This window comes from Lacerta agilis, chromosome 6, assembly GCF_009819535.1.
Source record: "Lacerta agilis isolate rLacAgi1 chromosome 6, rLacAgi1.pri, whole genome shotgun sequence".
In the NCBI taxonomy this organism is placed as follows: Eukaryota; Metazoa; Chordata; class Lepidosauria; order Squamata; family Lacertidae; genus Lacerta; species Lacerta agilis.
In genome coordinates, this window is record NC_046317.1 from 42,453,377 (window position 1) to 42,467,330 (window position 13,954).

Genomic DNA, 13,954 nt, shown 5'->3' on the forward strand with positions numbered 1-13,954 from the left:
TGCAAACAACCTCATTGAAGAAGACAACAGTGTTAACCCAGACCTCATTGCTGGTTGCAAATGCCCCCCACCCACCCAATAACAGCTCAAGCTTCAGGGCTCTAAAACTGTAGGCCTATGTCTGCCACAGTACGTGCTACCGATGATTTACCTTTAAAACAAAACAAAACAAAAGACCTTTTGCTGTGCAAAATGATTTGAAAGATGTCCCTGGCTATTTTAAATCTGAGGATCTGAGTCACACTGTGAAGCAACTGCAAGTATTCCTGGATGACAGCGATTATCTGGATCCACTTCAATCTGGCTTTAGGCTTGTTTTCAGGGTTTTTATGTCAATGGGCCTATTCAGTTGTTTCAAATTTTCTGGAGCAGCCAGTCATTCCAATGATTGTTTCGTGTGTTTTCTATGTTGCCCTGATGTTTCAACTGTTTCATTTCTCATGACTACATGCATGAAAACAGAAGTGCAATATTAATGAGGATTGTTTTGAAATGGTTCCTGATGAGTCCTAAGGATAGGAGAGAAATTTGATTCTGTTTGCATTGAAAGGTGAACCTTCCTAATTCACACTTTCTGAAATAATGCACAAACTGAAACACAGGTGTCCTTCAAAATTTGCACTTCTCTGAATTTTGCAGCCAGGTAATGTGCACAAAAACGAGGACACTGGGGTTAAGTGTGCAATATGCACCTTTCAGTGCCAGGCAAAAACTTTCCTTTTAAACCATGCCTTTGGTTGACCTGGTCAACATCCCATACCCTTTTAAAATGTGCCTCTTTTGGGGGGGAGTATTATTGGGTTATATGTGAACTGCCCTGAGACCCTCGGGTATAGGGTGGTATATAAATTCAAATAATAATGCATATTGGTGAAAATAACATGCAAAAATGTGTAATTTAAGGGAATCTGCTTTGCAAAAACATACAAACATGTATATATTAGGAAAACTTCAAACGTGAGGGGAATTTTCATGAGGACTGTTAAGGAGGAAACATCATGAACTGGAGAGGAAATGTGGAGAACTGAACTCAAGTTTGGAATAATGAGAAATGGAGAGAAACCCAAACTGAAAATTCGACCATCCCTACTGATGACACATGGCAAAGCTTGAGGAACTGTAATTGTTTTCATTTTCCTAAAAAGGGGCTCAGCTTTCAGAAGTTTAGGAAGAGCTGAATTAACAGATTAGTCACACAACTTCTTTTAAGATTTCTCCCTCTAGTTGAATCGCAGTTGGTGAATTAGTCGAGCTACGCTGCCTCTTTTTTTATAATCCTACAGATCCACTTTAATTGCAATCGCTGTCATGTTTTAAGAAGAAACACAGTCCCTGTGAGTCATGTTTTGATATAGGAATAATGCAAATAAACACAAAGCAGGTGACTCAGACAGTCAAAAGTTTACAAAAATTACTGCATCCTCTGGAAATGATAGCAGTCCACACTTCATGTCATAAGTCTCACATGTTTACTGAATGCATGGGGGAGAACAGAATTATACCCACTGGACAGCTCCCCAACATATATGCAGTGCATTCAGCAGAAATATGAAGAGACCCTACTCAGCCCCACTTGGGCAAGTATAGGCCTCCTGCATGAATGAGAATCATTAGCACACTGTGGGGTATGGCTAGCAGGTGCTGAGAGGGCACAACTTGCAGGTGTGGATGTAGTTCTTCCTCATGCATTCAGTGCATGTGAGAGGGGACATTAAATACTTTTCCAATTAGGATTTAATATGTGGACTGAGTTCCAACTGCTGACTATGGTGGAGACGTGTGTGTGTGTGTGTGTGTGTGTGCCAGCATCCAAATCTCCTTCATAGTATGATCCCTTATCAGCTATAATAATCCATGTCACTAACCAATGTTGGCGTGGGAAGTAGCAGGCCACATCTTCACTATACATTTAAAACAGTATCATACCACTTGAAACAGTCATGGCTTCCCCCAAAGAATCTTGGGAACAATGCAATTTGTTCAGTGTGCTGAGAGTTGTTCGGAGATCCCTATTCCCTTCACAGAGCTACAATTCCCAAATTCAATCAATCTCTCTTCCCAGGGATCTCTCAGAATTGATGCTCTGTCAGGGGAATAGGGACACGGGTGGCGCTGTGGTCTAAACCACAGACCCTAGGGCTTGCCAATCAGAAGGTCGGCGGTTCAAATCCCCTTGATGCAGTGAGCTCCCGTTGCTCGGTCCCAGCTCCTGCCAACCTAGCAGTTTGAAAGTATGTCAAAGTGCAAGTAGATAAATAGGTACTGCTCCAGCAGGAGGGTAAACGGCGTTTCCGTGTGCTGCTCTGGTTCGCCAGAAGCGGCTTAGTCAGTCATGCTGGCCACATGACCCGGAAGCTGTCTGCGGACAAAAGCCGGCTCCCTCGGCCAGTAAAGCGAGATGAGCGCCACAACCCCAGAGTTGTCCGCGACTGGACTTAACGATCAGGGGCCCCTTTACCTTTACCTTTAACAACTCTTAGGTCACTTAACAAAATACATTTCCCAGGATTCTCTGGGAGTAAGCCATGGCTATTTACAGTGGTATCATAGGGCTTTACATGTATAGCACATGTGGGGCCACAAGAGCATTGAACAAGAACCAAAAAGCTGGATATTCAAAACAATCTAGATATTTTTCTGGAGAAGTTCTGAAGTCACTAAGGAGAATATTTGGTGCAACTCTAGTTAATAAAATATGCAATATAATGCTTCAGATTATGTATTTTAAAGTACTGTAATTAAAATGATTGTTAGTAACAACTGTAATAATTGCATTACCGATACTGCTGCAGCTGGTAGCACTTAATAACACTGGTAGCATATCAGAAGAAATGTAAAGAAATAGCTGCGTATCGGAGACTTTAGAATGAAGGCAATTCTTGTCAAGTCCCTCAGAAATTTGAATCTGCAAAATGTCAATGTAACTTTCTGTAAACAGAGCAGCTATACATCCAAACTCCTGATTACTTATTGTTTTGGGTGTCCCTGGGCCATGCAGATAAAGGAGCTTTTACAGCCAACCTCAGATCTGATGAATTCACAGATTAGCATTAAAGGATTCTGAACATTAGCTTAAAAAGCTGAACATCTAACAAATGGTGTTAATTTCCTGAGTGAAAATAAATACACATTGTACTAATCAGGAATAAGGAGTCCCTTTCAGGGATGCAGGTTTAGATCACATAATTTTTCAAACTTAACTCTATTTTTTTTCAATCTTTCCTTCTCGTGAGGATGCAGTTCATTGCATGCCAGCATAGCACATATTATATATACTAAAACGATGCATTCACAATGTGTTAGGGTTCAGGCATATTGGGGATGAGACTCTTGCCTGCAAGTTTTGTGACTGATACGCTTCTAATTATTGAATTAGTAGGGTGTGTGGGTGATCCAGCTCAGATAACACTGTAGGCTGCATAAGCTTGGGCAGGTGATGCTCACTTTAGCATTTACAGAATGTTTTGCAGTTCAAACAGATGTCTCCGGCATCTACTGGGAGGTACTGAAGCCCCTGACAGTAGTAGCAGTCATACAGGGAGGCAGTTAAAACAGGACCTGCCAGGTCAGAGTGACAGCATTAATAAAGCATTTGGCAGAAGAGTAAATAACTGTCACACTCAATGAGTGCAGCACGTATAACAACACTGCTGTAGCCTAGCCCAATAAGGACATCTTCTCTTTCTTTTATTACAGGATGGCATCTCCCTGCTTTCCATTTTATCTTCACAGTAACCCAATGACATAGAAGGTTAGATGAGATGGTGTATGTCCCAAGGTCACACAATGAACTTCATGCATGGGGCTCTGTGTATCTGCAGTCTTCATCCATTTTTCTAAGCCAGTCTTCACCATCATGAGTGACCTCCAGAGGTTTGGGATTACAACTCCCACCAGCCCTAGCCAGCACAGCAGTGAAGCGAGTTGTAGTCCAAAATACTTGGAGGACATCATATTGGAGAAGGCTTCTCTAAGTTGACCTTTTTTTAAGGTGGGCCGGCGAGGCGCGCACGGCAGAGCTGGCCTGGCCAGCTGCCTCAACAACAACAGAGGAGCCTGAAGAAGAGGCGGCAGCAAAGCAAGGCTGGGGCCGGGCGCCTGGGGGGTGGGCAAGTAGAGCCCAGTGCAGTAACAGTCGAGCCCGAGGTGGCGGCAGTGACTGAGCAAAGCCAGGCGCCTTGTGTGAGCAGCATGCACTGGGCAGGCCTCTGCCCAGGTGCGCAGGAAGGCAGAGCCAGCCAGCTGCCTCAGTGCCTCACTCACCCGCAGCAGAAGAGCTGCGGCACTCCGACAGGCTTGCTCTGCTCGGCAGGGGCTATCGGCTCTTCCCAATCCCTGGACTCCAAATTTTGGCCCTGGACTCTCGACCTGGCACCCCTGAAAGTCTGGCGCCCAGGTGCCCCGCACCCCTAGTGCCTATGGGTAAGACGACCCTGCTTGTGATTCCCAGGAACTGGCATCTGGCAGTGGAGGGAGAATATAGCCATTGTGGCTAGTAGCCACAATGATCATTGTGATCATTGTGACACCTTGTGGAAGCAAATTTGGTTTCATTGGTTGGCCCTGAGTATTAGGCAAAGGGAGGAAAATGTTTCCCTGTTCACTTTTTCTACACCATGGACAATCTCATCCACCTCTATCATGCCCTTCCTTAGATAAACATTGTGGTTGTGTAGTGCACACACAACCATTGGGTACAGACCAGAGCCATCTCATCCATTGGGGCTGGTGGCGCGGCGCACCAGGGCGCAATGGCCTGGAGGGCGCCTCCGCCCTCCAGCCCCGCTGGCAGCGCCTGCCGGCAGCGCCCTCTGACTCCCGGCAAGGGAGCTGGCCGGCCACGCCACGCCCTCTGGCTGCCCAGCAGAGCACAGGAGCTCTGCGCGCCCTTCCAGCGCTTCCGGGACGGGAGGCGAGGGCAGCCGGCTCGCGCTCCCGCGCGCAGGCAGATGGCGCAGCGCAGCCGGCCGCCCGCCCAATGCAGCGCGAGCTGCCCAGCCGCGCCGCACCGCCCGGCTGCACGCGGGAGCGCGAGCCGGCCGCCCTCGCCTCCCATCCCGGAAGCGCTGGAAGGGTGCGCAGAGCCCCGCGCCGCTCCAGCGCCACGCCCCTCATCCCCCGCTCGCCCACCCCCTCCCAAGGGGCGGCAAGCGCAGGAGGGAGGCGGCGGAGAGGCGGCATGGCGGGGGCGCCGGAGGGATAGCCGCGCCAGGGCGGCAGTTCCCCTTAAGACGGCTCTGGTACAGACAGACTTTCTTCATGCCAGAATATATTATAAGAATTGATATGGCTCAAAGATAGTGCATGTCTTCTGCACACAGAAGTCCACAGGGTCCAATCAAGGGCATCTCTGCTCTGGGATGCCAGAGGTGGTATCCTCTTCTTCAAACTCTAGAGAGCTATTGTACTGAGATCAAAAGACTTGATACAAGGCAGAAAATGTTTAAGGAGCAAGGGGAGGGGTCCTTTAAGGCAGGGATCGGCAAACTAAGGCCCGCGGGCCGGATCAGGCCCAATTGCCTTCTGGATCTGGCCCGCGGACTGCACCATTCCCCCCCTGCACCATTCCGTTTCCCCCCTCCCTCACACACACCATGCTGCCTCCTCCTCCCTCCCTCCTCCTGGCTTCTCCCTGCCCTGCCTAGAGGAGGAAGGGGGTTGGGCTGAGCTGGCTGAGCGCCATTTTAAGCAGCCCCTCTCCAGAGCCAGCCCTTTCACACAGCTCATCTTCCCTCTGCTGCCGCCGCCACCCTAGTGCTCCTGTGGGCCAGAGAGCGGAGTAGACAAGCTCGCTCTGCCTACCCACAAGAAGAAGCAGTGGTGGTGGTGGTGGTGGTGGCAGCCCCAGGGAAGGTAAGTGCAGCAGCTGGGGCTGGGGGGGGGGTTGGGGAGCAGGACTACTTGCCCCCCTCGCCTCTTCTTCCAGCTCCATCCCCCCCCCCTGGTGCTGCTTCTCCGGCCCACCATAAGGTCTGAGGGATAGTGGACTGGCCTGCAGCTAAAAAAAATTGTCTACCCCTGCTTTAAGACCTCTTTGAAGTAATCCTATTGAAGTCAACAGGACTACCTGTGAGTAAGTGGAGGATTGCAACGACAAGATTTATTTTATTAAAAAAAATCTTGCTGGCATGCCTTGCTCAGAAAAAAATGCTAACATTAAACGAACACATGGAACATAAAGAGAAGTTTAATTACTTTATAGCTTGACTTTGGTCTTTTGCCTCAGGTATTCTGCTAAATGATGTGGAAACTCACAATCCCCTCCCTCTCCCTCCCAGTGCAAGTAGTGTCATTAATTTCTTGGCTAGGGGGGAGCCAGCTTCCTGCTGCTGAGCACTAATGCATTTTGCATGAAGGGCAAACACACACACACACCAACTCTCAATGCCCCACTCAAAAGACTGGCACAGGTGAAAAGATGAATGAGCACCAAACTCAAAAGACAATACAACATGAATGGGGTATGTATTCCCTCCTTTCACCCTTCAAAGCCAAGTATTACAGTATCAAGTCCTTAAAAAATAGAAAAAGCCAATAATTAAACCCCCGTTTTGGCATCTGGCTCATGCGAGACACAATATTGGCAAGAGGAACAACGTGGGGCAAAGCTCTGTCATAAAGATCTCTTCCTCTCTTAATCCACCCCATCCACTTTTACTGGAACGAGCTAAAACTGGCTTTCAAATGATACTCCATTATTTTTTTTATTAAAAAAACATATCCATTCTAAAAGCACAGCAGACCAACCCTGAGGGTTCCAGTGGAAAGCTTCATACGGGCTTCAGTGGGGTCTGGACTAGTCTCACAGACCACCCTCTCTAGGAACAGAATGCATTGGAATTCCTGGTGGACCAACTAAGCAGCAGCATTAAAAATGGGAACTCAACACTGAGAGATTAACAGCCCTTCCCTTGGACTTACCTTCCCTCTTGAGGCCTAGCCAGGCTTTCCATTGCTGTTGAAATGCTCAACTTTTATGTTCCAGCAAGGAAATACACCAAAGACACTCTCTCATTCTTTTTCTGGAGTGTGCAAAGACAGCCCAGCCTGAAAAGACTGTTTAACGCATTGTTACAAACTCTCACAGCCTCCTTCAGACAATCCCCTTTGAGATCTCGCTGTGGAAGCAGAATGCTAGCTGTCTGCCCTTTGCTTTCTGCTGCGAGGTTTGAGAATAATGAAAATGCACATATGCACACACAAATGAAAATCAACAGCCACCACCAAAAAAGTGAAAAGAAAATACATGACTGTTGTGTTTTACATTCAGAAAGAAAACAGCTGCTTGTACCTGAAATGTCTGTAGGGGAACTTTGTCCTATTAATGCATGCCAACTTTTGGATACGAAATGCTGGGAATAGGCAGCACCAAACTACTCATGCACATCAGAGCGCATGAAGACATGACAATGGAAAGTCCCCTATTGTTTTTGGTGGTCTAAGTCCCATAGTTCAGTGCCATCAAAAGAATTAAAAATAGTAAGTAACAGAGCTAGCCAGTTACTGCTTAGCAACTCTGGCTGATGTTGAGACTGGGATGACAGTCCTGTCAGCGAAGTAAAGAGGTAATACCTTTTTTGTGTGTTGATGCATGGAGATATATATGACCCTAACTATTACATATATGAAGATATCTTATACGGTGTCGAACTATTGGTTCCTCTGACCATATACTGTATCTTGTGGCTGACCAGAGATAAGAGTCTTAACTCAGTGATAGAGCATCTTCTGTGCAGGTACAAGGTCCCAGATTCAGTCGCTGGTATAGCAAGGGAAGGTTGGGAGAGACCCATATCTGAAACCTTCTGCCAGTTAGACAGTACTGAGTCAGATAGATAGACCATTAGTCAGACTTGATATAAGTCAGCTCCCTATGTCCTGTGGCCAGATGCTGTCCAATGGTCCCTAACACATACGTTATTTATTTTGCCTAATTATGTTAGAACATAAGAATCAGGCCCATGGCCCTTCTAGTCCTACATCCTGTTGTCACAGTGGCCAACCTGTGAGTGTCTGCAAGCAGGACACGGGTGCTAAAGAACTCTGCCCACCTGCACTTCCCAGCAGCTGGAATCCGGAGGCATAAATGTTGCCTTCCTGCTAGGAAGCACTGACGATATTAAGATAGGGACCCACCTGCATCAGCCTTTGAATCATAGCTGTCAACTTTTCCCTTTTCTTGCGAGGAATCCTATTCGGAATAAGGAAATTTCCCTTAAAAAAGGGAGGGAAGTTGACAGCTATGCTTTGAATATTTACAGGGATTTTTTTTAATGTCCTGTCCTGTTTTAGGATCGGGTTCATTGGTAAAAGGCATGGAGTTCTCTAAACTGCTTGGGAGCATCTAAGAGACATCAGGGTTTAAACAGAAGATGGAATAAACGTAAATAAAAGATTAGATAAACGGGAGGGGTGGGAAGGCGGTGTGATTTTGTTCTTGTTTTTATCATGTATTTTAATAATAATAATAATACCTTTATTGTCATTGTACAACCTGTGTACAATGAAATTAAATGAGCCCCCCCCCCAAAAAAAACACTCAATCTCTTCTCAAACATTTGCATTTTTATGTTGTGAACCACCCTGAGATCTACGGATGGAGGGCAATGTAAAACTCAGCTCAACTCAGCTACATACATACATACATATTTTGTTTGTATGTTCCATAATTTATAAAACTGCCTACATTAAAAAGAGATCACAGTGGTGTACAGAATTAGAATATAAAACAACAAAAGCAACACAACAATATTAAAAGCGAATCACCAACAATTATTTTAAGATAGTTTTTGCAACCTCCCAAATAGTCTTTCTCAAAGTGTAAGGAACAATATGCACCATTGAATTAGCAAGAGCAAGAACATTTTATTCAGACACCTCGAAAGAGGATAATTTAGCTTCCTTAAACTACAGGTTTAGTGTGATGTTTCTCAGTTTTTAAAAACATGCTTGCAATGAAAAATTAATCTTATGGGTGTCAATGGAGTTCTTCTCTGCAATCTAACCCCTTTTAACGAATTGTAATACAAACCCCCTTTCTAAATTCCACAATGTGTGTTTAGAAAACTTGGCTGATGCAATTAGCACCCCAAATCATCTTTACTCCCACTTTCAGATCATTCTACTAATCCAGACACATAAAGCCAGTTTTCAGGATGCGTAAATAAAGCTATCTACAAGTTGAAGGACCTATTTGATAGGGGAAAGCCACTCACAGAAGACAAACTGGAAGAAATTCTAGGAAACAATTGTTCCAATTCATCGTGGAGACTTCAAGTAAAGGCACTTGCTAACAAAATGTATAGCAAGCAAGGTTGGTTAAGAGTGCCAACTACATTTGAGAATCTTTGTCTGTAAACAGCAGTTCAGTTGAAAACAATCATTTCAACTATTTATAATTTACCGATAACAAAAACGTATAAACAGAAATGATTGAAAAGAGACATGAGAATGTGATATTGAGGAATTTATTTATTTATTTATTTACTTACTTACTTACTTACTTACTTACTTAACCTGCCCATCTGGCTGGGTTTTCCCAGCCACTCTGGGTGGCATCCAGCAAAATATTAAAATACAATAACAGGGCTGCCTGATGTCTTCTAAAAGTCAGATAGTTGTTTATTTCTTTGACATCTGATGGGAGGGCTTTCCACAGGGCGGGCGCCACTACCGAGAAGGCCCTCTGCCTGGTTCCCTGTAACTTCTCTTCTTGAAGTGAGGGAACTGCCAGAAGGCCCTCTGCGCTGGACCTCAGTGTCAGGGCAGAATGGTGGGGGTGGAGATGCTCCTTCAGGTATACTGGGCCGAGGCTATTTAAGGCTTTCAAGGTCAGCACCAACACTTTGAATTGTGCTCGGGAACATACTGGGAGCAAATGTAGGTCTTTCAGGACTGGTATTATGTGGTCCCGGCAGCCACTCCCAGTCACCAGTCTAGCTGCCGCATTCTGGATTAGTTGTAGTTTCTGGGTCACCTTCAAAGCTAGCCCCACGTAGAGCGCATTGCAGTAATCCAAACGAGAGATAACCAGAGCATGCACCACTCTGGCGAGACAGTCCGTGGGCAGGTAGGGTCTCAGCCTGCATACCAGATGGAGCTGGTAGACAGCCGCCCTGGACACAGAATTGACCTGCGCCTCCATGGACAGCTGTGAGTCCAAAATGACTCCCGGGCTGCACACCTGGTCCTTCAGAGACACAGTTACCCCATTCAGGACCATCTCACATGAAACTATGTGTGGGCTAAAGGTATGTTCAGATCCATCTAAGCAACATAGTATCTTCTTTTAAACTCATTCCTAGGTGGAACTATATACCTGCACAGTCAGCCCAATTGTGAGGTGAAATGGAACAATTGCTCAGGTGGTGCATGCGGAAGCGGTAAATTGGCCTCCACAAAGATGTTCTCTCCCAAGCCCACATTCCCAGCAAGTTCACACTCCTGTCTCAGCGACGTCTATGCTTGCTTGCTCATGTCCACAGAATGGAAGATGGCAGGATCCTCAAGTATGTGCTCTATGGGGAACTGGCCTCAGGCACCAAGCCTGTTGGCAGACCAACTCTGTGTTACAAAGCCACTTCCACTCATCAGCAGGAGGTGGCGTTGTGGGCGTCACGCAACGAGCATGCACGCAGGGGCTGATTCAGAGCCCCTGCGTGATTTGCTGGATTCCCGCCACTCAACCTCGCAGGCTGACCAATCCGGTCAGCGGAAGGGCGGGACTGCAGTCCCTTTAAATTTGAGCCAGTGGGAATCCTTCCCCCTCTTCTTCTCTGCCCCCCAGCTTCACCGGTTCTCCCGCCCGCCCACCCTTTAGGTTAGCTCTTGACCTTGCTATGGACCTCGGTTGGTTGCCCCAGTTGGCTGGGGGGGCTGGTAGGACTTTTTCCCATTTGGGCTAGCCAAATCGGGTTTTTTCACCTACCTCGTAGCAATTCGTCACAACTTTGGTTTGGCGGTTAGGCATTGGACAACATCAATAGAGGTGGAAAGGGGAGGTAGCGCCATCACCTGCCCCTCATTGGAAGGGTATTCTGTAAAGGATTCCGGGGGCGTGGCCCTGTCTGAAGCCTAGGGAGGTTAGGGCCTAAGGCACGCCCCAACGGTGATCCCAAGGGGAGTTCCACTTGATAAGCGTCCGTTGGGCTCCCCTTGGTGGTTAACCCTTCACGGACTTCCAACACCCGGGTTGGGGGCAGATATAGTGGTTAGGGTCCAATGCCTAAGCCAATACCGCTCAACATCCATAACCAATAAAGTTGTGGCCTTTACGCTCATTTATTTGATATCAGTGTCTCGTGTGTAGTTATTTCTTCATGGGAGGGAGGGACATTGCCACGCAATGATGTCTGTAACATTAACCCCGCCATGTGGGAATCCCTTGCAGACAACCACAGGCTGTATATCCATAGCAGTGACCAGAGAAGCAATGACCACTGGAAGGAGCACAGAAAAGAAATAGCATAGTGCCCCTGCAGCAGCACAACCGGACACCTTTGTCTGCCCCATATCTCACATATCTCTCCCATATCAGTCTCTGCAGCCACAGAAGGCATTGTAGCTCTCTAGCAGTTTGACCTCATTCCCAATGGTACACTCTTCCATTGTCTCTTGAGACAGATGGATGCCAAACAACAAGCAACTAGCCTTGTGTTGAAGAGACTGCAACACAAGGACACCTTATTCCACTTGTGGTAGAAATGTCCATTAGTGAAATCCTCTTGGTATTGAAAGTTTGGTCAAATAGCAGACATAACTAAATAAATAACGAATCCCAAACATTAATTTCTAGATAGTCAGCATCCAACTTTGCATATAGAAAAAAAATCATATCCATGCTTACAGTAGCAAGGATGGAGAATAGATGGGATCTGACTACATGGGATCAACAGAGTGAGACAGATTTCTAGCTGAAAAAAAATAAAATCATATAGTCATTTGATCAGAGGATTAACTACGAAAGACAAATGCTTGGTTATGTGCTTCCCATTAATCACACACATGACTGACAGATCAACCAGACTTCACTCCCTGACTTTACAAACTTCCTTTGAGGCTGAAAACCCCACCTAAACAGAGTAGAAACAAAAACATGTACACCAATTTACATAAGAAACAAGTTTGACTGCTGTGACATTTCTTTTTTTAAATTCATATATTTTCACATATACAAAACAATAAAAAGATATGGGGGGGAATGAAGAGCTAGCAGAGGCATGTTTTTAAAAGTAACAAAACTTTATTTGAAGAAATATCTCAGAATAGTTGAATCAGAGCTGGTCTGATGGAGATAATTAAAGGCAGAGTAAAAAACCTTGGGGTCTTTGTGTGCCCTGGTTACAAACATAGCTCAAGGAGGTGTTTGGAATGAAGGAAATGGTGGTGCTTCTTCAATTTCCCATGAATATCATATGCACAGCTCAAGACACATGTTGTGTGGAATTGCCACATTCTTCAGCGGTGGGCACAGATGTGGGCTTGATGTGACAGAACAGGGTCTTGGGGTCAACCAGAAGTAAATTGGGGGCAGATGATTTCAAAGATCCAGCTTGTTTTCAGAAACAGAAAAAGATGCTAAGAAGCATTTCTATAATGTGTCTAAGGAAGGAAAAGAAAACACACAGAGATTTAAATTTCCTCAGGATGACCGACAGCTTCTTCTTCAAGACAAGGACGGGGTGTTGTTGCCTTTTCTTTTCTTTTTTAAAAAAAGACTTCGTTGAAATAGGATTGTGGCTCACATTCTGGATCACAGATGTTTTCAGTGTGAGAGAGTATTTTCTAAAATGATCTGATTCACTTATATAATGCTTTATTTTGAAGTGCTATGTGCCATTGACCTCAGACACATCTCTGGATTTCTTATTCCTAAATAAACTGTCCCTATGACACTTCAGCCGTAAACACCAACGCACGGAGTTATATCAGTCAAAATATTTTTGGTGCTAAATGAAGGTGCATCTACATTACTGCCCTGATACTGTAGCAGGAGGCCACCCATATATCACATGGGCTACCAGGTACTGTATTTCATTCCCAGGCTTTCCTTATCACCTATATCATTCCACCTTCCTCATCATTATGGCATAAATCTGAGAAACATTCCCTCCCTTCTCCCCCCAATTAAAATGTAATTCTCAGTGGTGCATGACTGAACAGCATATCAAGGAACACGGTCAAGTTCAAAGTCTAAGTAATCTGTATTCCGTGGAGGGAAGCAGGTGACCATTTGCTTTTGAGCTTTTGATGACAACTCCAGTGAACATTTGCCTTCCTTTGATCAAGAGGGTCCTTGACTAATCAGCTCTTACATGATATACCTTAGTTTGTCTGGTGTCTGCCTACAGGCCTGGCATGCCACACTCTAACATAGTGTTGGAGGAACTGGACATGGAGGAAGTGGTTGTTTTCTTTCATGGGCACAAATCACCCCATGTATGAGGTAAGTCAACACGTGCAAGATTAGCCAAACCAGTTGCTATGGCAACAGCCCAGTGCCATCTATAGAAGTGATTAGACATGTTAGTTCATTAGTCAATCAGTGAGTCTGCCCAGTTGGTGTCAGGGTGCTGTCAGTGGCTCCCAGCTGAGACAAGGAAAAGTTTCCTATGCTCCTTTTTTATTTCAAACTTTACAGAGAGAGGCTATAGAACCCAGCCTCTTAGATAATGCTGTTGTCCCAAGTGAATCTCCACGCCACCTTCTCTCCCACTTCCTCATTCGTCGTCGTCACCATTATTTCCTCTACAGGTGCCACTAAGTGCCCCCTGTCTTTGAGCTTTTTGCTCTCCTACTTTTAAGGCTCACCAGGTTCTGGGAGATGGTGAGTCTGGAATGCTAGCTGCTGTTAGCAGTTAGCCAGCTGCTGCTCCAGCAGGAGCAACAGAGATACTTTGTGCTTGTATATATATGTATCTGTAGCTGCAAAGCTTACAAGCTGAATGTACACATC